Here is a 24,919-nt window from a genome sequence, read left to right on the forward strand (position 1 = left end):
CTTTAAATGGGCTCAAAGGAGCCAAATATACTTCTGGAAAAAAGGTCCTAGAAATAGGAAGCACAGCAGTGGACTGTTACAGAAAATGCCGAAAGCCCTGACCTATAACGAAGTGAATTAGGAAGAAAAGAGAAAAGACACATCTTTAGAAAAACTCAGTTCTATCTGGATTCACAGAAAGAAGTAAGAATATTAACCCAGGAAGAGAAGTTGAGGAGGAGACTAAGCCTCGAAACAGGTTGTCATGTGACTTTTCTTAGGCAAAATCACCTTGCAACTTTAAAACTAGAAGGAGTATCAGAGATTATCGACCTCCACCCAATTACTATACAGTTGGGGAAACGGAGGGCCCAGAAGTAGTGACTGACTCAAGGCTGAGCAGCTAGTAACTCATCAACCAGGACTCGAGGTCTTCTTTCACACATCTGTCCCCTGGTTGGGGTCAGAAGGCTCTGAACATAGCAACTAGCCACTGTATAATAAAACGATTCTGTAAGTTCTCTACACTCAGTTTTCTCAACTGCTCTGATTCATGGAATTATTAGAATAAAATGAAGATGTGGAATGTAGCAGTCATTGTAAAAGGCAAATAGCACTCTTCAAAAATGAAGAATTCCAACCAGATGCTATCCCCTGGGAGGTTAGGGATGGGAATTAGCTTTGTATTGTTCCCAGGTTCTAACACACATTACATGAATAACAGTGAAATGAACTGAAATACTTCCATTTTAATAAAGTCAAAATAACTTAAGACTGTGTACAACAGGGAAGCCATCTAGTAGGTCTACTTCTAAGAAGGCTGTATTCTATTTTCAAAAGAATAAATATACCCTTTGGAAAAAAGCAGTACTGCTCTGCAACATAGTCTTAGATCTAGCAAGAATTTAGACATATAGAGGTTGTTGGAAAAAATAATTTTGATTACCTTTGCAAATTTCAGAACACAACAAGTAATTCCTAATTACTATAAAACTTAGTTTCCTTATTCCTTAGTTCCCTATTTCAGTAGGGAAAAACCCTTCTGCAACTAACCTTTCCTCTATTAACAAACAAAATAAATTTAATTTAAAAATTTATACAGGACCACTCAGTTAATAATTCCATGCAATGACATTACTTTAAAATATTATCAGCATTTATGAACCAACTTACTTAAACTTTTCAGTTTAAACTTACAATTCAGTTTAAGCTTAGCATTTGAATTTTCTAAAAATAGAATTGCCCCATTGATAAAACCTGACATTCCATTTACTGCCGAGTTTTAAGTGGAAGAACATGTATCAGATATTTGAATTCATAAAATGTTGGTCTTTAAAAATTCACTGTTTCTTAAACAATGTCCCTGTATTTTCTTAAACATCTTTTTTTAAGTTTTTATTTAGGGGCACCTGGGTGGCTCAGTTGGTTAAGCGTCTGACTTCGGCTTAGGTCATGATCTCACAGGTTGTGAGTTCAAGCCCTGCATCGAGCTTTCTGCTGCCAGCACAGAGCCTGCTTCAGATCATCTGTCTTCCTCTCTCTCTCTCTGCCCCTACCCCACTTGCTCGCATGCTCTCTCTCTCTCAAAGAAAAAAATCCAGTTAGTTAATACATAGTGTGATGTTAGTTTCAGATGTGTAATACGGTATACTACAGTACTTTGAAACTTCCACACAATAATACCCAGTGCTCATCACAGCAAGTGCACTCCTTAATCCCCATCACCTATTTTACCCAGCCCCCACTTCCTTCCCTCTGGTAGCCATCGGTTTGTTCTCTATAGTTAAGAGTCTGTTTCTTGATTTGCGTCTGCCTCTCTCTCTCTCTCTCTCTCTCTCTCTCTCTCTCTCTCTCTCTCTCTCTCCTTTCCTTTGCTCATTTGTTTTGTTTCTTAAATTCCACATGAGTGAAATCATATGGCACTAGTCTTTCTCTGGCTTATTTCACTTAGCATAATATTCTCTAGCTCCATCCATGTTGTTGTAAATGTCAAGATTTCATTATTTTTTATGGCTGAATAACATTCCATTGTATATATATACCACATCTTCCTTATCCATTCATCAGTAGGTGGAAACTTGGGCTGTTTCCATAATTTGGCTACCATAGATAATGCTGCTATAAACATTGGGGTGCATGTATCCCTTTGACTTAGTATCTTTGTATTATTTGGGTAATTATCTAGTAGTGCAATTGCTCGATTGTAGGGTAGTTCTATTTTTAGTTTTTTGAGGAACCTCCATACTGTTTCCCAGAGTGGCTGCACCGGTTTGCATTCCCACCAACAGTGCAGGAGGGTTTCCCTTTTCTCCACATCTCACCGACACCTGTTGTTTCTTGTGTTGTTGATTTTAGCCATTGTGACATGTGAAGTGATATCTCATTGTAGGTTTGATCTGTAGTTCCCTGATAATCTGTGATACTGAACATCTTTTCATAGGTCTGTTGGTCACCTGTATGTATTCTTTGGAAAATGTTCTTAAATATCTTTGCTGTTAAGTAGGATATCAAATTCCCTATGTTAATATTTATTTATTCTTTTGCATCTTCTCCGGAGGACATTCATCATTCAGCACATAAAAATGATCTCATTTCAGGGGCACCTGGGTGGCTCAGTCAGCTAAGTGTCCGACTTTGGCTCAGGTCATGATCTCACGGTTCATGGGTTCAAGCTCCACATCCAGGACCTGTGCTGACAATTTGGAACCTGGAGCCCGATTCAGATTCTGTGTCTGTCTGTCTCTCTGTCTCTCTTTCTCTCTCAAAAATAAATAAATAAATAAACATTAAAAAAATGACCTCATTTCAGATACGGCTTAATTTCAATGGGTACATTTTTTGAAATTCAATTCACTTTCTGCCATTACTGTCAGAAAAAATGACCTGAATCGCCTCATGTGATTTTACCTCTCAGCTGGAGTACAGCAATATTAGTTATCTTCATCATCAGAAAGCTCAGGACTAAATTCTACCAAGTGAACTGGCATTGTTGCTGAGGAAATAAAATACCTAAGAAAAATGAAGTTGGTTCTCAAATTTGGTTTCTCTCACTGAAGCAATTCCAGATAGTGTTTTTTAACGTACACAGCTTTCACTGCCATCAAGACTCTCGGGGTCTTGGGGCCCCTGGGTGGCTCAGTCAGTTAAGTGTTTGACTTTAGCTCAGGTCATGCTCTCATGGTTCGTGGGTTCGAGCCCCACATCAGGCTCTGTGCTGACAGCTCAGAAGCTGGAGCTTGCTTCAGATTCTGTGTCTCCCTCTCTCTCTGCCCCTTCCCTGCTGGCATTCTGTCTCTCTCTCTCTCTCTCAAAAAAAAAATTGACATTAAAAAAAATTATTAAGACTCTCGGGTTCTTAAATTCCTGTCAACATTTTTCAATTTGCAGAGATAGCAAAGTGCCCTCAGAGCACTTTGACCCAGACCATGACCCAGAGACATAGTCGCCATCATCACATCTTGTGACACCAGTCTGGTGTCACCATGAAGTCTGGTTTGTCAAAATGCAGTCTTAGATGGACTTTGCTAACCCATGACAGATAGCAATATTTTAATGTCCATTAACAGCTTCCTGAAGTTTAGAAAAAACATCTTATTTCACTCACAGGAGAAGCTCCACAAGACAAAACAAACAAACGAACAAACAAACAAACAAACAAACGACTACAGGATAAAAGAAGACATCCATAGAATTTGGCCTGAGCAAACTATAACTACAGGGACTTGCTTAGCCAATAGTCTCTAGATCAGGGTGAGACAAGGAAACCAGAAGAATGGGAGCATCAACGTGTGAGCTGCATATTGTCCAGGGAGGCATGAGATGCTTATCCAAAGTCCAGACAAGGTAGATCAAGTAAATTAATTGGCTCCAGAAGTAATTCAATGAGGATCCATAGAATGCTGTAAGCAGGATCAAGTATTACTTCTGGAGGCTATATGGAGTGCAGACCACAGGCTTTGGACTCAGACAAATCTGGGTTCAAATTCTGCCTACACCACTTCCTAGCTGACCGACCTTGCAAAAGTTACTTGACCTCTCTGAATCTCAATTTCTTCATCTGGAAAGTGGGGATAACACTGACCACTACCCTAGCAGGCTGCTACTGGCTTAGGGAGGCACATAAGTGTGAATGCTTAACAGTCTCTGGCTCACAGCAAGAAATTGAAAAAAGAAATTGAGGAGATCAGAGATGTAACCAAAAAATTTTACAAAAGATTACGTAGACTTGGGGCACCTGGGTGGCTCAGTCGGTTAAGCGTCCGGCTTTGGTCAGGTCATGATCTCACAGTTCATGGGTTCAATCCCCGCATCAGGCTCTGTGCTGACAGCTCAGAGCCTGCTTCAGAACCTCTGTCCCCCCACCCTCTCAAAAATAAGTAAACATTAAAAAAAAAAAGATTATGTGGACTAAACAGAAAGGAGCAACGTCCTATCCTTGCAAGTGAGAGGGCATGACAAGTTCAGAAGCTCCATTTAAATCTTCTCGTGTTCTAAGTAAAATGCTGATTACTAGTACCATATAAGCCAAATTCAGGACTAGAATAAAAGGTAGATTTGACTAATAATAGGAGATGATTTATTACAGGTAAAGGATACCTAGATATATTTTCATGATATAATTGAGAAGTTTACCACCTAAAGAGGACAAAGAGAGCTAAAAGCACAATAGTTATCAGAATATTACTTGCTAGTAATTACTAATAGTTTGAAGATGTCGCCTAAGAATTCCTTCCTTTGTCCAGATAAGTGAGAAATGACACAACAGCATTCCTCTGAAATTGTTGCCCATTTTGTACTAAAACCATTTGTTCAAGAGCTAAAAAACTCGATTACAATTTTGAGGTATACATAAAACAAGTTCATATTTTTATCCTCAAAGAGGCTAAAAACAATCCTGTGCTTCAAAAACATAGCTTGATATTTGGGGAACATAGCTATTTCCATTTATCAGGGCAGGCTGCTATAATCTTGCATGTCCAGAGAGGGGTAATACAACCGAAGTGTGGAACATACATAGTTTGGATAAAATGTGTTCTATGTTAACATCTTCAGTATCTAAAAACAAGTAAAGAACAACAAAAGAAGACTTTTTAAAAAATCTACAGAAAAAGTTTGATATAATCTTTGTGGCTGGTGAAGAAACTCAGAAAACAGAAAACAAATGGACCTATCAATCCCTCCCACCTCCCTTACCCATCTCGGTCTTCCCCTTTAGCAGGCACGGCACAAAAGAATTTTCAGAGAAACATGAGATTTTTCTTTATCAAAGAGGGGCAGAGGTTATAAAAAGGTTGAGAAACACCTTTAGAAACCCACCAGCTGGAGAACTATTTAAACATCACTAGGGACAACATACTCTCCCCGTGAGGCATGCTACAGGAAGGAGATGAATTGAAGCCTTTAATCTCCTCTGTGGTAAATGAAGCCCCCAAAATCAGATTATAAACATTGGGATACGAGCTCACATGGTTCCACCAAAGATTTTATTGCAGTGGCTGTGTCCGACCTTTGCTGTTATGTGTTCTCTTAGGAATATATTTAAGTCAGAGGAACAAGAGCCTGGAATGAGGATTCACTTCTTTACACACTGCTAATCCTATACTCCTTTGAAAAGGAAAATGGAAAAATAAATATTACTTTTACAAATGTCAATTCTGAATGGATTTAACATACTGCTTTTGAAAATGACCTTTCATTTGAGTGAGACTTACACTGATAAACACAATTTTTCTGTAAGAGCAAAGTCCTTCTTGCTCACACTAAGAGTCTGATTGCCCTCTGCCATGAAGCATTTGACTTCAGTACCTTCCATCCGTTGAGTTCTCTGTTCACCATGTTCTTAACCCTATTTCTTCAACGTGGCTCCTCGTTAAGGTTAGATTTCTGAGTTGAAATAATATTTTACACAAAAGAAAAAAAATCACCTCCTTTTGGGTAGTGATGAGCAGTTAAAGATGATTTGCACAGCTCTGAACAACCATAGTTACAGCAAGTTCTGGTACCGGACCCGCTGCTGAATTTCTGAATGTTTCAGGGAAGTTTGTTATTAATGACAGTTTGCAGTTAGAGTACATATTTATAGTGTTAAAATTATCAGCTGATACTTGAGCTTACATTAACAGAACAACAGCAGTGTTCACATTATGAAGTGAATGAGCACACTAGGGATTACCGAATTGTGCCAATGCTAGGTTGTGGGTGACGTCAAGTGGGTTATGACACCTTGGGTCTTGCTCAGGGCCCGGGAGATAATGTAGTTAGAATAAGGCCAAGGGGACAGGAAATAAAGAGCTCAGATTGCAGAGATCCGTGGAGATAGTCTGTAGAGTTGTGTAAGAGAAATGCCTAAGCAGCTCGATAAACGTGTTCCATCTCCCCGCATGAAGGATGCTTAAAGACAGTGTTTACCGGCTGAACCCACAGAGCAGGGCTGCCATGCAGATAAAGAGCTGGACAAGACAGCTGAGCTCATCAGGGAAGGACTGAAATAAGGTTATAAAATCAGTGTTGAAAAACAAAGCTTTTGGATCATCTGTAGCAGCTGGGTCGACCCTCCCCCTCACACCCAGATGGGCAACTCCAAACTCTTTTGCTGTGTGCAGATGTTTTATCTCAGTGGACAGCCTTTGGACTAGACAACAACCGCATAAAGTGGGCTTCACTCCTGAGATGCTTCAGTGGGCAGTGGGTCCCCGCCATCAAACTCAGAAGACCTCTTTGAAAACCAACTAACTGTGGGCAATTTGAAGAAGCCATTGCATTTATAAGACTGACCTCTGGATATTTTTGTGACTTCATTGCCTTGCAAGCCCAAACAGGTTCATTATGAGCCAATTTTCTAGTGGATGAACAAAGGGAATAGACATCAAGTATTAGATGCCACTGGTGATTGGATACAGAGGAAGGAAGAAATTATGACATGGAGCTATACCACTAGCACTTCTCTTAAATGGAGGATTAATTTCAAAGGACTCACCATGGCTAGTTTGGTGAAGGAAACAAAATCACAGTAGAATCTCCTAAGGCATTAGAATCTCCTAAGACTCAATTATTTGCTTCAGAATAGTGAATTCAGGGAATCAGTCTCGGGCTTAATGATAATTTCTACATTTTCTTTGGAACCTAATGAATCATTTCTGGCATTTGAGTCTCCACAAAATACAAAAGGGACCTAACAATTTGGAGATGAGAGAAACAAACATTCTGTATATTGGTTTGCTCTCAATTTACACGGGCTGGATAAATTTGACCGTCTTTTCAGGATTTTGGTGTCAACATCTATATCACTGATATGACTAAGACTAATATTCCATTTTCTCAATCCCTTATGATGCCTTGATTTCAAAAATGTAAGTTCTATTTAACATCTGAGTATCCATTATACCCAAGAGACAATAATCGCATATAAACATAAGTTAGCCTCAAAAGGGAGTGGAACTAATCACTGGGGTACAGTTTCTTAACAGCAGATACATATTTGTACAAGGATGGAGGCAAAATTTGGTGCTAATTCTGTGCATTTTTTCCTGGTAGCTTTCATCCGACTAAAAATTGGTCGAGATCATTGTTTTACAGTTTGAGTTATAGATTCTATTTCTATACAGCACCAGTTGCCTATCGCTTCTGAGATAAGGGAGCTTAGAGTTTATTATATTCCAGAGAGACAATACTTGATAGGATTTGAAGTCACCTCTGGTGATTTTAGTTTGAAAAACTGTTTCTATTGGAGGAACTGGCTGCAAATCTGCCAGTAGATGAAGCTGACTTATCACGTGGAAATTCAGGAGAGGGCAAGGGGAAAGTCTTAGAAAAAATTAAGGGTAAAAGAAAATCTTAAAATATTAAACACCAGTTAAAAAAGTGAAAACATGAGTAGCAGAGTATAGTTCTTAACATAAACAATTGAAGCGAATTCAAATTCTAAACACACTTAGGACTAAAAATAGTTTTTAACTACTTTTTGCCAATGCCAAACCTCTTAAGACACTAATTGGCCTATTTTAGGCTGAAGATAGACAGATCATGGATTTCAGATCATCTAAATTCAAAGTCATAGCCTTATTTTACTAGTAGCTTTTGAATAGAACAGGCAATTTTAGTAGAAGAAATATTTTTGTTTTATTTTGTCTTGTTTTTGAGAGAAAGAGAGAGATACAGAGAGACAGAGAGAGCCCCAGTAGTATAAGTTTAAAAATGTGAATGATCTGAAATAGTAGGAGCCAATATAAAATAACAATCATCAGAGGGGTGCCAGGGTGGCTCAGTTGGTAAAGCGTCCAACTCTTGATTTTGGCTCAGGTCATGATCTCACAGTTGGTGGGACCGAGCCCTACATCAGGCTCTGCCTCAACAGCACAAAACCTGCTTGAGATTCTCTCTCTCCCTCTCTCTCTGCCCCTCTCCTACACACACACACACACACACACACACACACACACTCTCTCTCTCTCTCTCTCTCTCTCTCTCTCTCGCTCAAAAAAAAAAAAATATTTAAGTAAAAAAAAAAAAGTCATCAGAGCAATAAAGGGAATTTAATGAAGTGAAGTTTGCCTACCTATTTCCAAGCAAGCCAAAAGCCAGAATTCACTGTTTGAAATACCAAATATATCATTGGGAGCCACCAACATTGGAAAGGAAGGACCATCTTGTTGAATAACATAAGCCTAGACCCCTTTACAGTAGACACTTGGTAAGTATTTGTTACATGAATTGCATATGAAGATTCCAGAAACTCCGCAGTCTTAGACCAACTAGCACTGGCCTCCCTGCCAGCACAAAACCTATAGCGCTTTTAAGAGTTATGTCTCGGTTCTGAGATGAATCCACAGGACAGAGAGCTCTTAGCAATATTAAAAAGGGACTAATTTTTCAGAGCTGAGTACGAAGGACGTGATGACATGGAGAACAGAGGGAACAGAGAGGGAGGACTTTATAAATAAAGTATATACATACGTCACGTTTGGTGGAACACCTGGACCAGCTTATAGCTACAACCAGTATCTGACTGGTAAAGGGAGTAGCAGTGTATTCATTCTTATAAAGACCCGTAGCCGATCCTATTATACATCAGCAAGGCAAGCCTTCCATGATTTAATAAATGCCTAAACATGGATTTTTCTTACATGTATATGCATGCTCGGTAAGGTGCGGCATGCATAAATCAGAATCCAATGCAAAATTCTACTCACAAATGACAGATTTTCAACAGTCTGACCTTAACCTTCAGTTAATAAAAGCACTTTTGTGTTCGAAATACACCTATTCATGATATGCAACTCATTTTATCTTGTTTCCATACGGATGGGACTGGCAATGGGGGAAACAATGACAAATCTGTCTCGACTGGAAGTGTTCTATCAACCCTCCCTCCTCTCCACTCCATCTCCTGCTCCCTGGCCCCCAGCCGTGGGGCCAAGAGAAGGAGCGGCATTAGGAGGCTAATGGGGGTAACTGCTGTTGGCCGCATCTTTGCACTTAGGCCCGTGTCCGTCCAGCAGTGGAAACAAAGGTCTGAACCCTGCTAGCCAGCGCCATGCTGCTTCTGTCCCTGGCACTCCTTACCGAGGCGACAGAAGGGCAAAACCGTCCATTTCCATTCCGGTCCTCGATCCCCTCCCCCTGCCGAGCCTGGGATAGGCATTAAGTAAGGCTGCCTTTGCGGAGAGCATTTCTCCCCCCCCCCCCCCCCCCCCCCCGGAACACGCTCTCACAAGCCCCCTTTGTTCCCTGCCCTCCGCCGCACTATATGCTGCAGCAGCAGCCGTCCAGATGTTCTCTATCACAGCCTGAGCCGTGCCAGCAAACTTTGGCACGCATGAAAGTGCGCTGAGTACTGGCCCTCCAGAAATACCTTATCCCCCCTCTGATTTCTGCAAATATTTTTAAATGTTAATGGGTTCCACTCACCCACAACCTAGGGGGAGGTTACAGAACAGGGCTCTGTGTGTCCAGCAAATTAGCAGCCCGAGGATACTGCGTGGCGCCTGGGTTCTGTCCGCCCTTGGGCGTTGGCTAGGGTTCTCCAACCTTGAACTGCGGAGGCCAGCTTGCCAGCGCATAGCTTTCTAGTGACAGAGGTTACATGGGCAGTTGGCAGGAAAGCTACTCCAAGCTACAAAAAAGAAAGGACCCTATCTTACTCTGAAACTTCTGAAAGCAAGAGAGATCCTTTGAGCATCACTGAAATAAGATTTTGAAATGAGTATTTTTCCTCTTACTCATTCTCCAGTTCAATACGTGGGCACAAAACAATCTGATGTGTGCTCTCACTCTGGGTGTCAGGCACTGTCTGAAGTACCTTAATGATAGAAAATGCTATATTTTCTCAGTGCAAATTTTAATAAAATGGAAATTTGGATCTTTTATATATAGGTGGGAAAGTGATATGTATTTGGAAAGAGAAGAATAGACAATATGTTTGTCACAGGAGAGACTTACTCATCTTACTTGCATTGTGACAGCTGTTTTAGGGACCAGCTGGAGGCCTCTAGAAAGCCCTCTATACTCCAAAGATAATTGAAAGCCAAGCTTGAAGAGTCTTTGTTTTTAATCCTGTCCTGATAATCTCGCTGGTCCCTCTGGAGACAAACTGCCTACATGTTATCCACGTCTAGGCCTTGTCTCCCCATGGCTACAGCTCTCTTGCTTATAAAGTCGCACTGGGCGAGGTGGGGAGCCCACAGGTCCTGTCCCTGCCCATGCTGCGGAGTGGAGGGGCCGGCGCTCAGGTCTTCTGTCTCCCGGATGAGAGCTTCAGAGAATCACACAGGGATCCAAAGACTTCAGAATGTGCCAGGTACCCCATCAGTGTTCCTAGTTCAAGTAAAGTTTTGTTCTACCACTTTCCAGTGAGGAGGAGTAGAGAATGAGGAGAACTTCAGTTTGATCTGACTGCGGAGCAAATGCAGGGTGACACTCCAGAAAACCCTTGAGAATCCTGAGAAGTAAAATCATTTACCCACACATCAGCCGGGGCCCTGAGAAAGGACACCACACCTCACGGCCCACATTCAAGTGATTTTCTATTCTGCTGTCTTCGTTAGCATCTTTTAACTCTTCCCACCCAAGAGGAAGGACTACCCAAGAGGGTAGGACTGTCCTGTGCAACCAAGCAAATGGTTTGAATGTTCATTGCAGGAATTTTCCAAAAGACCCGCCAATTCTTCAATGGGAAGTACTGACCAACAGGCATGCCCTTGGAGTCTTTGAATCCCTTGCCTCAAAATCTTCCCCTTGATCTTTCTACTAATCCCGGACTCTTACCCAATTCCCCACATGGAAAGATCAGATTTAGGCAAAACTTCCAATCCTCAGTACATTCTGACATTACCTTTTCTCCAGCCCCTTCTAGACATTGCCAAAGCTCTGTGAAGGGAGGCTTACTCCTGACCACACTAAGCAATAAACTCAGCTCTCTCTTACCAACAGACTACCACTGGGTGATATTTAGGCAGCCAGCTCTGGACACTTTTCTGTTTAACTGTAACCTGAGATGGGACTAACATTTTGAGACTTTGAATTTTATGCTTAAAACTGGGGAGGGGTAGGAGGAATTTTTCAACTATCTATCTTCTTCCTCTCAGAATTATTCTTTTCCATTATTTAAAAGGTTCTGAGAGGGGCGCCTGGATGGCGCAGTCGGTTAAGCGTCCGACTTCAGCCAGGTCACGATCTCGCGGTCCATGAGTTCGAGCCCCGCGTCAGGCTCTGGGCTGATGGCTCAGAGCCTGGAGCCTGTTTCCGATTCTGCGTCTCCCTCTCTCTCTGCCCCTCCCCCGTTCATGCTCTGTCTCTCTCTGTCCCAAAAATAAATAAACGTTGAAAAAAAAGATCTTTAAAAAAATAAAAGGTTCTGAGAGGGGCGCCTGGGTGGTTCAGTCCATTAAGCGTCCGACTTTGGCTCAGGTCGTGGTCTCGCGGTTTGTGAGTTCAAGCCCCACATCGGGCTCTGTGCTGACAGCTCAGAGCTTGGACCCTGCTTCAGATTCTGTGTCTCCCTCTCTCTCTGCCCCTTCCCCGCTCATGCTGTTTTTCTCTCTCTCAAAAATAAATAAATAAAATATTTAAAAGGTTCTGAGAAAATTAAAAAACTGAAGTTAAGAAGAATTTCCATTATGCATTAATTCTAAAATGAAAGTTAAATAATCTTAAGAAGCAAAAGCTTACTTAATGAGCTCAAAATATAGGCAGGGGCCATGTCTTCAATCTCCAAATTTAAGTCACAACAAATTAATTAATTTGGTGCAAACTGAAACACCTCTAAATGTTTACCTCAGTGTCAACTCACTTGGATTTTTCTGATGTGGGAAAACCTAGCATACAGAATTTTATTGTCAGCAGTCCCTGCAAGTGTGGCTTGCTCTGGGTCTATAATGATAAGACTCCAATAAAGGGGCTGTCTGGATAACAGGCAAAAGAGTGTAACTAGGATAAGATCACCCATTGAAATTTACTAAACTTATTCTCAACCCACAACCAAAGCACAGTTATAAATGTCTGATATAAGATAGGTGTCTCACCAAAGAATATGATTACAACTACAAAGACACTAAAATCTCCGGACAAGAAGTGCACTGAGCCAAAAGAAAGAACTAGAGGGTAATCACTCCCAATGTACAAATGCCTTTGTTTGAATAAGATAAAATTTTAAAAAAAAGGAAGTACAAACCCAGTGGAGATTTTAGGTACAACAGTGTTTTGTTTTGTTTTAATTTTTTTTAACGTTTATTTATTTCGAGAGAGAGACAGAGTGAGAGTGGGGGACGGGCAGAGAGAGAGGGAGACACAGAATCTGAAGCAGATTCCAGGCTCTGAGCTGTCAGCACAGAGACTGATGTGGGGCTCCAACACATGTACCGTGAGATCATGACCTGAGCTGAGGTCGGACGCTTAACGGACTGAGCCACCCAGGTGCCCCGGTACAACAGTGTTTCTAAAGCTAAGTCAGTAAACTTTAGCGAGGAGCCTGCAAAAACTTTGGCTTTTCTTTAAAAGAGGTCTGCAAGTTTGAGCTTTGAGGACCATTGCTATACATTCTAAATCTTAACTGAAGCCAATATAAAGAAGACAAGACTCCTGGTTCAAGAAGGCAGCTAAATATAATTGTTGATGTGTTCCACCTCCCCCCAATCAGAGAAAGCATAAAAGTCAAAATAAATCCACAGTAAGCCTGCAGTGCCAGAAAGGATATCATCAGTGTCCATCAACAGTGAGAATTTTCTGGCAGATGAAATCAGACTGACTGCAAATTCCAAAAGACACACACACACACACACACACACACACACACACACACACACACACCTAATCCCATAAAAATGAAGGAGAGAATCTCCTGAAAATCTGAGTTTACCTAGTTGAATCCTAGATTAAACCCGTGAGTCAGAGGGCTAGGAGGAATGGGCCCAGAGTGGGCAGGTAATTACAGGCAGCAGAACAGCTGAGCCTGCCTCCACACACAGAGCCACTTGCTTTGGTGTTGCCCCAAGGGAAAGCACCGATACTGGTCTCCCCTAAAAATGGGAGTCCTGATCCAGGATGGACAGAATGGGCTGTGGGAGAAGTACGTGCCCCCAGCTATCATAAAGCTAGGAGATCTCACAGAAGAAAGCGAGTACCTCGTAACCTCCTGCACCCCAGCCTGCCTACGTCAATACCTCTCCTTTGCACAACCAACAGAGCCGGGGCTCATGTACTCATTAGCAAGGGACAAGGATCATTCCCCAGGCTGATGGAATTTGTTCTAACAAGCAACTGTGATCAGCCTAGCCTGAGGGGTTTTAACTTGTGCCACATGGACTTCTCTGTCTGATCCTGCCTATGGAGCCCTTCTCAGAATGTTTTGAAATGTTTAATATTAAAAAAAAAAAACTTATAGGATTATAAAGGAAGCCAATTACATTGGAATGAAAGTATCAAAATATTTTTTAAATTATGATATAAAAATATACTCGTTTCTTTATTAAAACATAAAATGAAAAGATCTAGCAAACGCTGCCAAAGTTTTGAAGCAGCGATGATAATAATCCACAACTTACAAACTAATGTGATATAGAAAGTCTGTGATTTCCATCAGGAACAAAGTCACAGATACTGCTAATATTCCTGCAGTTGTTGCCTATATTCATAATTGAAGGAATTGCTAAATTTCATTTTGAAGCCAGTAAAATAGTATCATTTTTCCAATCTAAATGCATGAACATCCTGAATTCTATCCAGGGACTCCTTATTGGTCTGTGGTCCCCAAGCTAAAAATCTCTGATGGTAGACCTTCATCTACAAATATGAACAGGCAACCAAATATCAAGTGCATGAGAAGGTCAACCAAATGTTTTAAAAAGCACAACATTCCATAAAAGCATTAATTCCCGAGGAAGAAAAACATAGAGTATTGGAAAGAATCATTAAAAACCTACAATTAAAAAACTATGGATGGTTTCAAAAGGAAAAGATGCCAAATTAAAAAAAGAAAAAAAAAACCACCTCAAAACAGGATGCAATGAGAAAGAAGCTGAGTTTGTAGAAATTATCAAGATGATTGAAATATGGGCTGAATTGCAGAATGAATGAGACTTTGGATGAACATAGTGAATTGGAGGGTAAACTGAAAGATTCTACTGGAATTCAGTGAAAAGAACAAAGAGATTAAAAGGATGACAGAAAAGATGAGATACGTACGTCTAAAAGCTCTAGTCTAAAACTCCCATCTAGTAGGAGTTCAAGAAAAAGAAAACAAAAAATAGAAAGAAAAAAATCAAATAAATAGCAAAAACAAGAACAGCACAACAAAATTTCTGCCAGATGAACAGTCTCTTCATACTGAAAGGGCCCATAAACAGTAGTGCAAGAATACCATGAAGACACATTCCACTAAAATATACAAGCTCCAACAGGAAGTAGTACATTGTAATAAACTATGAAAAAGAATATAACCAAGTGGAAAAAAAAATTAAAACAGCACCAGACTTCTTATCTGCAATACTAGATGCTAGAAGACAACACAACAATACTTTAAATTAACAAGAGACAATTAGAATTCACATACAAAACTAAACCATCATTTAAAAACTAGGGCATATAAATTAAATTAAAACCAGGGCAAATAATAACATGCGAAGTCTGAGTTGAACACCTACAACCTTTCTGAAAAAATACAAAATAATTTTTTATAACTAAAAACTGAATTCAAGAAAGAAGATAATGTAAGAAAAAAATTGTAAGCAAAAATAAAACCTGCAGGTAAGTTCCAATAGCAACTGATAATTGATTAAAGTTAACTCAGTTGCTAAGAAATTATTCCTAAGGAATCAGGAATCAGAAACACAATGATAGGAGAGAATGCAAATACACCCAATCAATCAAAAGGATTCCAAAAAATCTTAAAATGTAAGTTGATAGCATGGTGTTAAAAAAAAAACTGGGTGGCTCAGTTGGTTGAGCTTCTAACTTCGGCCCAGGTCATGATCTCAGAGCTCATGGGTTAGAGCCCTACGTCGGGCTCTGTGCTGACAGCTCAGAGCCTGGAGCCTGCTACGGATTCTGTGTCTCCTTGTCTCTCTGTCCCTCCCCTGCTCATGCTCTGTCTCTCTCTGTCTCATAAAAATAAATAAATGTTAAAAAATTTTTTTAAATATGCTAATGGATGTATGTGCTCTGGAAGATGGAAGATTTTCATAGGTTCTGATTAATTCTAGATGTTAATAGTAAAGTTGAGATCACTGTTATTATAAATATATAAAAATATTTCTAAATTAGCATAATATGAACACCACATATTATTTTCCCCCTTTGCTTTGGGCCTAAAGGGTTTCAGAGACAAAATTGGGATGTAGCTCTAGAAAGTATAAGACTTTGAAACCTGGTTTTTGTGTACTATTCTCATTCTTGATTCCATTTTTCCTATCTTTATGTTCCTTTAATTTACATTTCCTTACTTCTTTAAAAAATTTATTTGCACATGTGTATATATGTACGTATTCACATTTATATGTGTGTATATACATGTTTAAGGTGACATATATGTATCTGGCCTAGATAGAAAAAATATACATTTACAGTTTGATAGATGATTTAATTAACTAAAGGCAAGGGTATAGTTTAGCCACATTACTATTTAATCACCGTCTTATTTTTTTTTTAATTTTTTTTTTCAACGTTTATTTATTTTTGGGACAGAGAGAGACAGAGCATGAACGGGGGAGGGGCAGAGAGAGAGGGAGACACAGAATCGGAAACAGGCTCCAGGCTCCGAGCCATCAGCCCAGAGCCTGACGCGGGGCTCAAACTCACGGACCGCGAGATCGTGACCTGGCTGAAGTCGGACGCTTAACCGACTGCGCCACCCAGGTGCCCCATTCACCGTCTTATTAATGTAATCCAGAGATCATCCAGCCCAGAACTGTCCTAACCTTAAAATGGTTTTCAAACTGCCTACTCTTTTGAATACCAATGATAGCTTCACTGTACCTCTTAGCCACATGTTGAAAGAACCTTAGGTCAATTAAATTACATAAAAGAAGAACCTTAAACATTCAAAGCTCAGCTAAGTACAGTAATGAGTATGCTTCTTTAACACAAAACCAAACCAAACCAATACTTGAGGCATAAGAGTGCATTGATTCTTGTATGGAACCAGAAAAGATCCAAAATAGCTCAAGTAAGGTTGAAAAAGAAAACCAAAGCTGGAGGCATCACAATCCTGGACTTTAAGATGTATTACAAAGCTGTAATCATCAAGATAGTATGATACTGGTACAAAAACAGACACACAGATCAATGGAACAGAACAGAGAACCCAGAGATGGACCCACAAACATATGGCCAACTAATCTTTGACAAAGCAGGAAAGAACATCCAATGGAAAAAAGATAGTCTCTTCAACAAATGGTGTTGAGAAAACTGGACAGCGACATGCAGAATGAACCTGGACCACTTTCTTACACCATACACAAAAAATAAATTCAAAATGGATGAAAGACTTAAATGTAAGACAGGAAGCCATCAAAATCCTAGAGGAGAGAACAGGCAACAACCTCTTTGACCTCAGTCGCAGAAACTTCTTACTTGACATGTCTCTGGAGGCAAGGGAAACAAAAGCAAAAATGAACTATTGAGACTTCATCAAGATAAAAAGCTTCTTCTGCACGGTGAAGGAAACAATCAGCAAAACTAAAAGGCAACCGGTGGCATGGGAGAAGATATATGTAAACGACATATCAGATAAAAGCCTGGTATCCAAGATCTATAAAGAACTTATTAAACTCAACACTCAAAAAACAAATAATCCAGTGAAGAAATGGGCAAAAGACATGAATAGACACTTTTTCAAAGAAGACATCCAAATGGCTAGTTAACAGATACATGAAAAGATGCTCAACATCACTCATCATCAGGGAATTACAAATTAAAACAACAATGAATACCACCTCACACCTGTCAGAATGGCTAAAATGAACAATTCAGGCAACAACAGATGTTGGTGAGGATGTGGAGAAAGAAGAACTCTTTTGCACTGCTGGTGGGAATGCAAACTGGTACAGCCACTCTGGAGAACAAGATCAAGGTTCCTCAAAGAATTAAAAATAGAACTACCCTATGACCCACCAATTGCACTACTAGGTATTTATCTAAAGGATACAAGAGTGCTGCTTCAAAGGGGTACATGCACCCTCAATGCTTATAGCAACACTATTGACAATAGTCAAAGTCTGGAAAGAGCCCAAATGTCCTTTGACAGATGAATGGATAAAGAAGATGTGGTATATATATACATACATACATACAATGGAATATTACTCGGTGATAAAAAAAAAGAACGAAATCTTGCCATTTGCAACAACGTGGATGGAACTAGAGGGTATTATGCTAAGCGAAATAAGTCAGTCAGAGAAAGACAAATATATGATTTCACTCATATGTGGAATTTAAGAAATACAACAGATGAACATGGGGAAGGGAAGAAAAAATAAGATAAAAACAGAGAGGGAGACAATCCATAAGAGACTCTTAAATACAGAGAACAAACTGAGTGAGGGCTGCTGGCAGGGTGTTGGGTGGGGGGGATGGGCTAAATGGGTGATGGGTATTAAGGAGGGCACTAGTTGGGATGAGTGCTGAGTGTTATATGTAAGTGATGAATCACTAAATTCTATTCCTGCAATCATTATTACACTGTATGTTAACCAACTTGAATTTAAATAAATTTTTTAAAAAAGTGCATTGATTAAAAGCCCAAACCTTTGAGGCAGACTGCCTGGGTTAAACCCAATTACTAGGTGTGGCAAGTTGGTAAGTTATTGAAACTCTTTGTTCTTCAGTTTCCTCATCTGTAAAATGTAGGGAAGTGGGGTGAATAATAAGAAGGTTGTAAGGATTCAGTAAGATAATGAGTGAGAATCTCTTAGAGTAGAGATTACTGGGGTTGACATTAGCTATAATTATTTTAATATTTTCCTGGAAAACATTTTTCCCAGGACCATATTAACATTCTGTAATACAAATGATGATTGCTTTGAAAAATCCAGCTCAAAGCTCACTCAGAGCAAAACAGATTCTTTATGAACCACAAGTAACATAAATAAAAAGTGACTTCTTCAACTTTTTCTCTTTCCATTCATTTTGTCAGACCACATATCTACTAGCCACTAACGTTTATAACAGGAATTTTCTTAAAATGCTCCATCTGAAAAATGACGAAGTCCTGTTGAAATCTTCCCAGGTGATTTATGCTCATAGTAACCATACTAGTCTATCTTACCCAGTTAAACCATACTAGTCTATCTTACCCAGTTAAACCAATTTTCCCATTAATTTAGGCTTTTATAACTGATGACTTCCATACTGCATGCTATAGCAAATATTCAGTGGTTTGCTGCAGCAGGCTCGCATCGATTAGTAAAAGGTGATTTACACATCTCTTACCTCCACATTTTATATTTGCACTATTAGGAATCATCAAATCAAAGTGGTTATTGGCTTTTTTTTTTTTTTCCTGGAGAGCATTTGGATAAAGGTCACCAGTTCATCACCGCCTCTTGTCCAAAAGAACCAGCTTTGTAAAGTCCCAGAGTTAAGAGTACACTCAGGATCTTTTACAAGGCAGCTTTTATAATGCAAAGAGCAGGTAGGTATAAGACATCCTGATTTACATATATAAAAGAGATATAGCGTAAAAACAAAAAAAGAAAAAACCAAAGTGTTTCTATCTGGAATATCATATTCATGAATATAACTTTCTATTCTGGTTTAAAAATCTTTTCAGACACAACAGTAACTATTGTGGTAATGATGTAGTTTGATTCCACATACTAAATTAACTTGGAAATATTGATACATGATGTAAGTGCTCTTCGAAATTCAGTCTGTTTTATTCAAAGAAGTTTAAATTCAGAATATTTTATTTTGTTCTGGAAATTTTATAAAGGGATTTTGCCAAAAGCATTAAATATTTGATTCTACTTGTTAAGATTTGCAGGAACTGCTTTAAATTTATTATAAAAAATAACAGCAACAGCAACACATTTTCCCCTTTCATTAAGGTAGTGAAAAAACGAACTTTAAGAGCTTTTCCATAAAAATGCTCTAAAATATTCCATTAAAATTAAAAGGCAACTGCCATTTCACACGTGGTCAGATTTAACTATTCAAAGTTATTTTAGGTATATAAGCCCCCAAAGACCAAAGTACCTGAGAGTCCAGCTGTGTTCAAAGATCTCCAGAACGCAGCCTCCAAAGCTGGATAGGCCTGATACAAAGGGTTGTTAGACCTGAAAAGGAAAGGATAATTCTGGATTCCATATAGTATTTTATCTCCTAAAAGCCCATACTTGATTAGAAGTTTCTTTTTTTTTTTTTAAGTTTATCTATTTATTTTCAGAGAGAGGGAAAGCATGAGTGGTGGAGGAGCAGAAAGAGAGAAGAGAGAGAGAGAGAGAGAGAGAGAGAGAGAGAGAGAGAGAGAGAGAGAGAGAGAGAGAGAGAGAGAATCCCATGCAGGCTCCACACTGTCAGCACAGAGCCTGACACGGGGCTCAAACCCACGAACTGTGAGATCATGACCTGAAATAAAGTCAGCCTCAACTGACTGAGCCACCCAGGCGCCCCTTGATTAGAAGTTTTTTAAGGAAATAATCATCCTGCAATGGTCAAGGGGAAATCTAGAATAGAGCAAGCTTAGAACAAAAGCCCAATCCAACATTGAGAGTGTGTGACCACACCACCCCCACCCCCGCCTGTGTCAAAATTGATGAATTGGGAATCTTAATAGCAAGCAGTCTTCCAGGGTTGTGAGAAATAATGGCATTTCAGTTGAAATCTTAAGCTCCTGTGATTATAAAAAGTATCTTTAAAATGCTACAATAATATGAATATTTGTCGTTAAATATTATACTCCTCCTGGTATGGTTCTCCTTGCCCAGTTGTGTTTTATAGCAATATTTATGCATTTGAAATATGGTTCAAACATTGGTTTGCCACAGAGATATGTAGTTTCCTGCGTGAGTAACTTATTTATGTATTTCTTAGGGTGGTCCATTACACATATGTTTAATTAGCCTGAGAAGCAGATTGTTAAATACTTGTTTAAATGTCCCAAATATCAAGAAATAAGAGTACCCTATATTTTTCAGGAATTTATTATTGACTTTTGCACTTAAACCTTAACAACCTTTCACCAGTATCCTTGTTAGGGTCTCCCAGAACCCCAACAAACTTTGACATAACTTACTTTTACCTTAATACCAGATGCTTATGTCTTTGGAATTTCATTTTTTGGTATAAATGAAAGTTGTCCCAAAAAGTGAACTAATGACTACAAGATAAAAAAAAATATGGACACAAATGATACAGAAAGTACATTTAAAGGCCAAGAGACTTGTCAGTGTTAACATCTTACTCCCGGAACCGGTGTTAGAAATAGGATTTGGGGGTGAGAGTGTTTTTGTTTAGTTTGTTTAATGTTAAATGAAAAATATAGGTCTTGAGGCCATCCATACTTGGGGTAAAATTCTGACTCGTCCATTTACTCATTTATTTGACCGAGAACATCACTCCTCTTCAAGTGACTTAGATTTCATCAGATTTCCTTCCAATTCTATCAAAAAATGAGAAAACAAGAATAACGAACACCCTTTTAATGATCTTATTTACACAGATATGGTATTAATACTGAGAAAAGCTAGACCAGCAGCAACTTTCAGTTTTGGCCTTGCCTTTTCTCAAAACATCCCCGTTAAGGACCTCTGGGCACTTTGCTCAGAATCATTTCTTATTGTCAAGTATGGCTATACTATTATTTAAAGTGAAGGATTTCCTCAACTTCCCACACACCCACAGTACTTGCTCTGTAGGCCACTGGCTTGCCTTCCACCTGAATCAAGGAAGGGGCAATTTCCAGTCTACTCGCCTGTGCGTTTACTGTGAGCTTAACTCTGTTTGTTGGAAAGCCGCCATTACATTTACGAGAGCCTAAGGGATATTGGGTGGCTGTCATCTTTCTCTGGCTCCCTCTCACCACACCAAATGCCCTGGCAAGGTTGCTGCACCTGGACACTGCGTTCCCTGCAGAGCACCTTGTTACCCAAATTATCGAAAATTTGGACCGAGTTCAGAGAAGAGTTACTAAAAGGATTAAGTGACTGAGGGGACCAATTTATAAGGAACTCAGAAATGTTTGGTTAAGTGGTAATTACCTTAAGAAGGTGGGGTGGCTCTGACATTAAGTTTGAATTTCAAGCCATACTTGGCCACAAGGCCTCTTTTTAGGCCTCCACATTCAGAAATACTCTGAAGAAGGGGCAGAATCTCCCTCTTGCTCGGCCCTCTGACCACTGCACAGGCTGCTTGGGTGGTATTCACACTCCAGTGCAGTGACTTATACATACAGGCATAGCAGGCAACATTACAAAGCAGAGAGCTCATTTACAAAGGCCAAAGGATGGAGCGCCTGGGTGCCTCAGTCGGTTGAGTGTCTGACTTCTGCTCAGGTCATGATCTCATGGTTCATGGGTTCGAGCTCCAAGTCGGGCTCTGTGCTGACCACATGGCACCTGCTTGGGATTCCCTGTCTCTCTCTCCCTCTCTCTCTGCTCCTCCCTGACTCACACTAAGTAATAAATAAATAAATTAAAAAAAAAAAAAAAAGGCGGCCAAAGGATGCTTAAAGGAAAGTCTTCTCAGGAATCATAAAGAACAGGCCTAAGCTGTGAAGGGCTGGTCCCTCCATCCCATTTAAGCACTGACTTATCCACACCCCATTGCCAATCTCTGCTTGATGGGTGGTACCATTTAATAAGAGCCGCTGAGCCCAAGTGTGCAAGTCTGTATAAAATACACTGCTTGGAATTCCTTTAAGAATGACAGTTCCCACTTGGCCAAAGAGGAAAACCTAACACCTGTAACAGTTAAGGAGGCTGAAAGAGATAATTCCTCATAGCAGCATTCCCCAAAATGTTTTCCAGGTGATCTTACTGTGTGTTACACACATTTAAAAAGAAAAGAGCTAAAAACTGGAATAAATGAGGTCAAACTGTGTGTGTGTGATGTTTGTGTGTTTAAACAGTAATATCTCTCAGAGCCATTTGTATGCTGAAGTCTATTGTGTCCCACTAAGAGGGGTGGTGTATATACTATTTCCCAAATTCAGATTGGGCTTGGAATGCTTTACTTCTTAAGTATGGATTCTTTGTGTTCACAGCCATCTCCACAATGCCTTCTATAATACTGCCCTCAGTAAACAAATAATGAAATGTATGGACCAGCCTAGGCTAGAACATGGGTTCTAAATCTAATCCACTCCTCTTTCTGCCACATTGATATTCTACTTACTCTTCACTTACAAGAATCTTTTCATCTTCTATCAACGAAATGAAATTTGTTAACTAGAAGCAATGACTTGAAGCTACTAAAGGTCAAGCTTAAGGGCCTTCCACTTGCTTGAGGCTTCCAAGTGTGTTACTTATTTTTTTTTTTAAGGAAGCCCCACAACACTGTATGGTCTCCATGTCCTGCAAACCCTGCTGCTACCATTGAGGATGAAAATGGCCCAATGGGTTTTCACCAAATGTACAAGTTGTGATTGAGACTGTCTAACTAAAATTACTAATGGCATGACAGACTAAAATGCACTTTGGACTACTCTGGGGTCACCTCTGAGAGAGAGGTATTTGTCTTCCTGTGACGCTAAAATGTACATCTAAATGAGAACTAAACCTAGATTCATTCTTTCTGTAATCTTCATAATTACATTAACTTCAACCATTCACTTCTTAGCATTCCTGTTAAGACATTTGTCACATCTACTATTTTTTTAACTTGTTTTATTTTTTTTTAATTTACATCCAAATTAGTTAGCATACAGTGCAACAATGATTTCAAGAGTAGATGCCTTAGTGCCCCTTATCTAATTAGCCCATCCACCCTCCCACAACCCCTCCCATAACCCTGTTTGTTCTCCATAGTTATGAGTCTCTTCTGTTTTGTCCCCCTCCCTGTTTTTATATTATTTTTGTTTCCCTCCCCTTATGTTCATCTGTTTTGTCTCTTAAAGTCCTCATATGAGTGAAGTCATATGATTTTTGTCTTTCTCTGACTAATTTCACTTAGCATAATACCCTCCAGTTCCATCCACGTAGTTGCAAATGGCAAGACTGCATTCTTTTTGGTGACTAATACTCCATTGTATATTATATATACCACATCTTCTTTATCCATTCATCCATCGATGGACATTTGGGCTCTTTCCATACTTTGGCTATTGTTGATAGTGCTGCTATAAACATTGGGGTGCATGTGCCCCTTCGAAACAGCATACCTGTATCCCTTGGATAAATACCTAGTAGTGCAATTGCTGGGTCATAGGGTAGTTCTATTTTTAGTTTTTTGAGGAACTTCCATACTGTTTTCCAGAGTGGCTGCACCAGCTTGCATTCCCAACATCTACTATTTTTTTAAATAAGTACCTTACCTTAGTCTTCCTTCCACTCTCCCCACCTCTCAATATTTTAAGACAATGAATAACCACTCTGAAATCATCACGTTGTAAATATTACCACAGCTCAAATTCCTTCTGACGACCATCTGAAGTTTTGCATCAATTTTTCCCATGAGTGGGGACTGACATATTTAAGCTTGAATCTACAGTACTGTAATTTGGTATTCTACTTCAATTCTTTAAAAGCTTCATTTATATTGATTTTGTCTTTTGGAATTTCCTGTAGGCTGCCTCAGATAAAATAATTTCCAGCCTGATCTTCATCTTGTCTGATCTCTGGTTTGACACTACACCTTCAAAATCACATCTTATTACTTAATCCAAAGCAAACTCTTTATTAAGAATATTCAATCAGTAACATTAACAGACCGGCCTTGGTAATTCATTTTCACCATGATTGATAAACCAATGTTTAAGCTTTGACTATTGATACTCAAAGCTTTGCAAATTTCTTACCGACTATTCATAATTTAACAAGATATGCCAACAACCACACACACAAATCACTATCCAACCACTCTGTCTTAAACCAAATCCAGGCTTTACTCTCTCATTTTTTAAGTAAACTTATAGCACAAATTATAAAACTAAGACTGAGTGTAAAAGCCAAACATTTTACCTTCCTGTGTTTCCTTCCCACATCTTCCTGAGTTGGTGACTATGAAAATATGCTAAGCCCAAAATAGCAGTTGTATTCTGCCAGGTTGGCCTCAGTCATTTCCAAGCCAAAGGGGAATTGACAGACACCCCCTTTACAAGTCTGGTGTTTGTAAATATCCAATGAAATGACTTCATTCAGTCAATTATTTCTGGAGAAAGCTGGCAGAATAACGTAGTAATTAAACTGAGGACTGATGGAAACTGTTAAACAGGAGAGTTATTTTGCACAGCAATTCACGTTAATGCTTTTAATGGATTTTCATTTTTTAAAAATGCTTCAAATACTAGGGCAAT

The 24,919-nt window shown here is 39.4% G+C and overlaps 1 protein-coding gene and 1 long non-coding RNA gene across 18 annotated transcripts in view; both read right to left on the bottom strand.

Moving 5' to 3' along the window:
* Positions 1-24,919, bottom strand: part of SELP (selectin P) — a 1,134,746-nt gene that overhangs the window by 745,326 nt on the left and 364,501 nt on the right. The gene's annotated exons all lie outside the window — the stretch shown is intronic.
* LOC102902305 overlaps positions 1-24,919 on the bottom strand; it is a 150,157-nt gene that overhangs the window by 112,268 nt on the left and 12,970 nt on the right. For 5 of the 6 annotated variants that reach the window (XR_006591978.1, XR_006591977.1, XR_006591975.1 and 2 more), the window contains one exon: positions 19,663-19,742. This is a non-coding gene — a long non-coding RNA (uncharacterized LOC102902305). Of the gene's footprint in view, positions 1-19,662; positions 19,743-20,969; positions 22,027-24,919 lie in introns of those variants that run through there. The other variant, XR_006591980.1, reaches the window with a different exon arrangement.

This window comes from Felis catus, chromosome F1 (assembly GCF_018350175.1).
Source record: "Felis catus isolate Fca126 chromosome F1, F.catus_Fca126_mat1.0, whole genome shotgun sequence".
NCBI classification, from domain to species: domain Eukaryota; kingdom Metazoa; phylum Chordata; class Mammalia; order Carnivora; family Felidae; genus Felis; species Felis catus.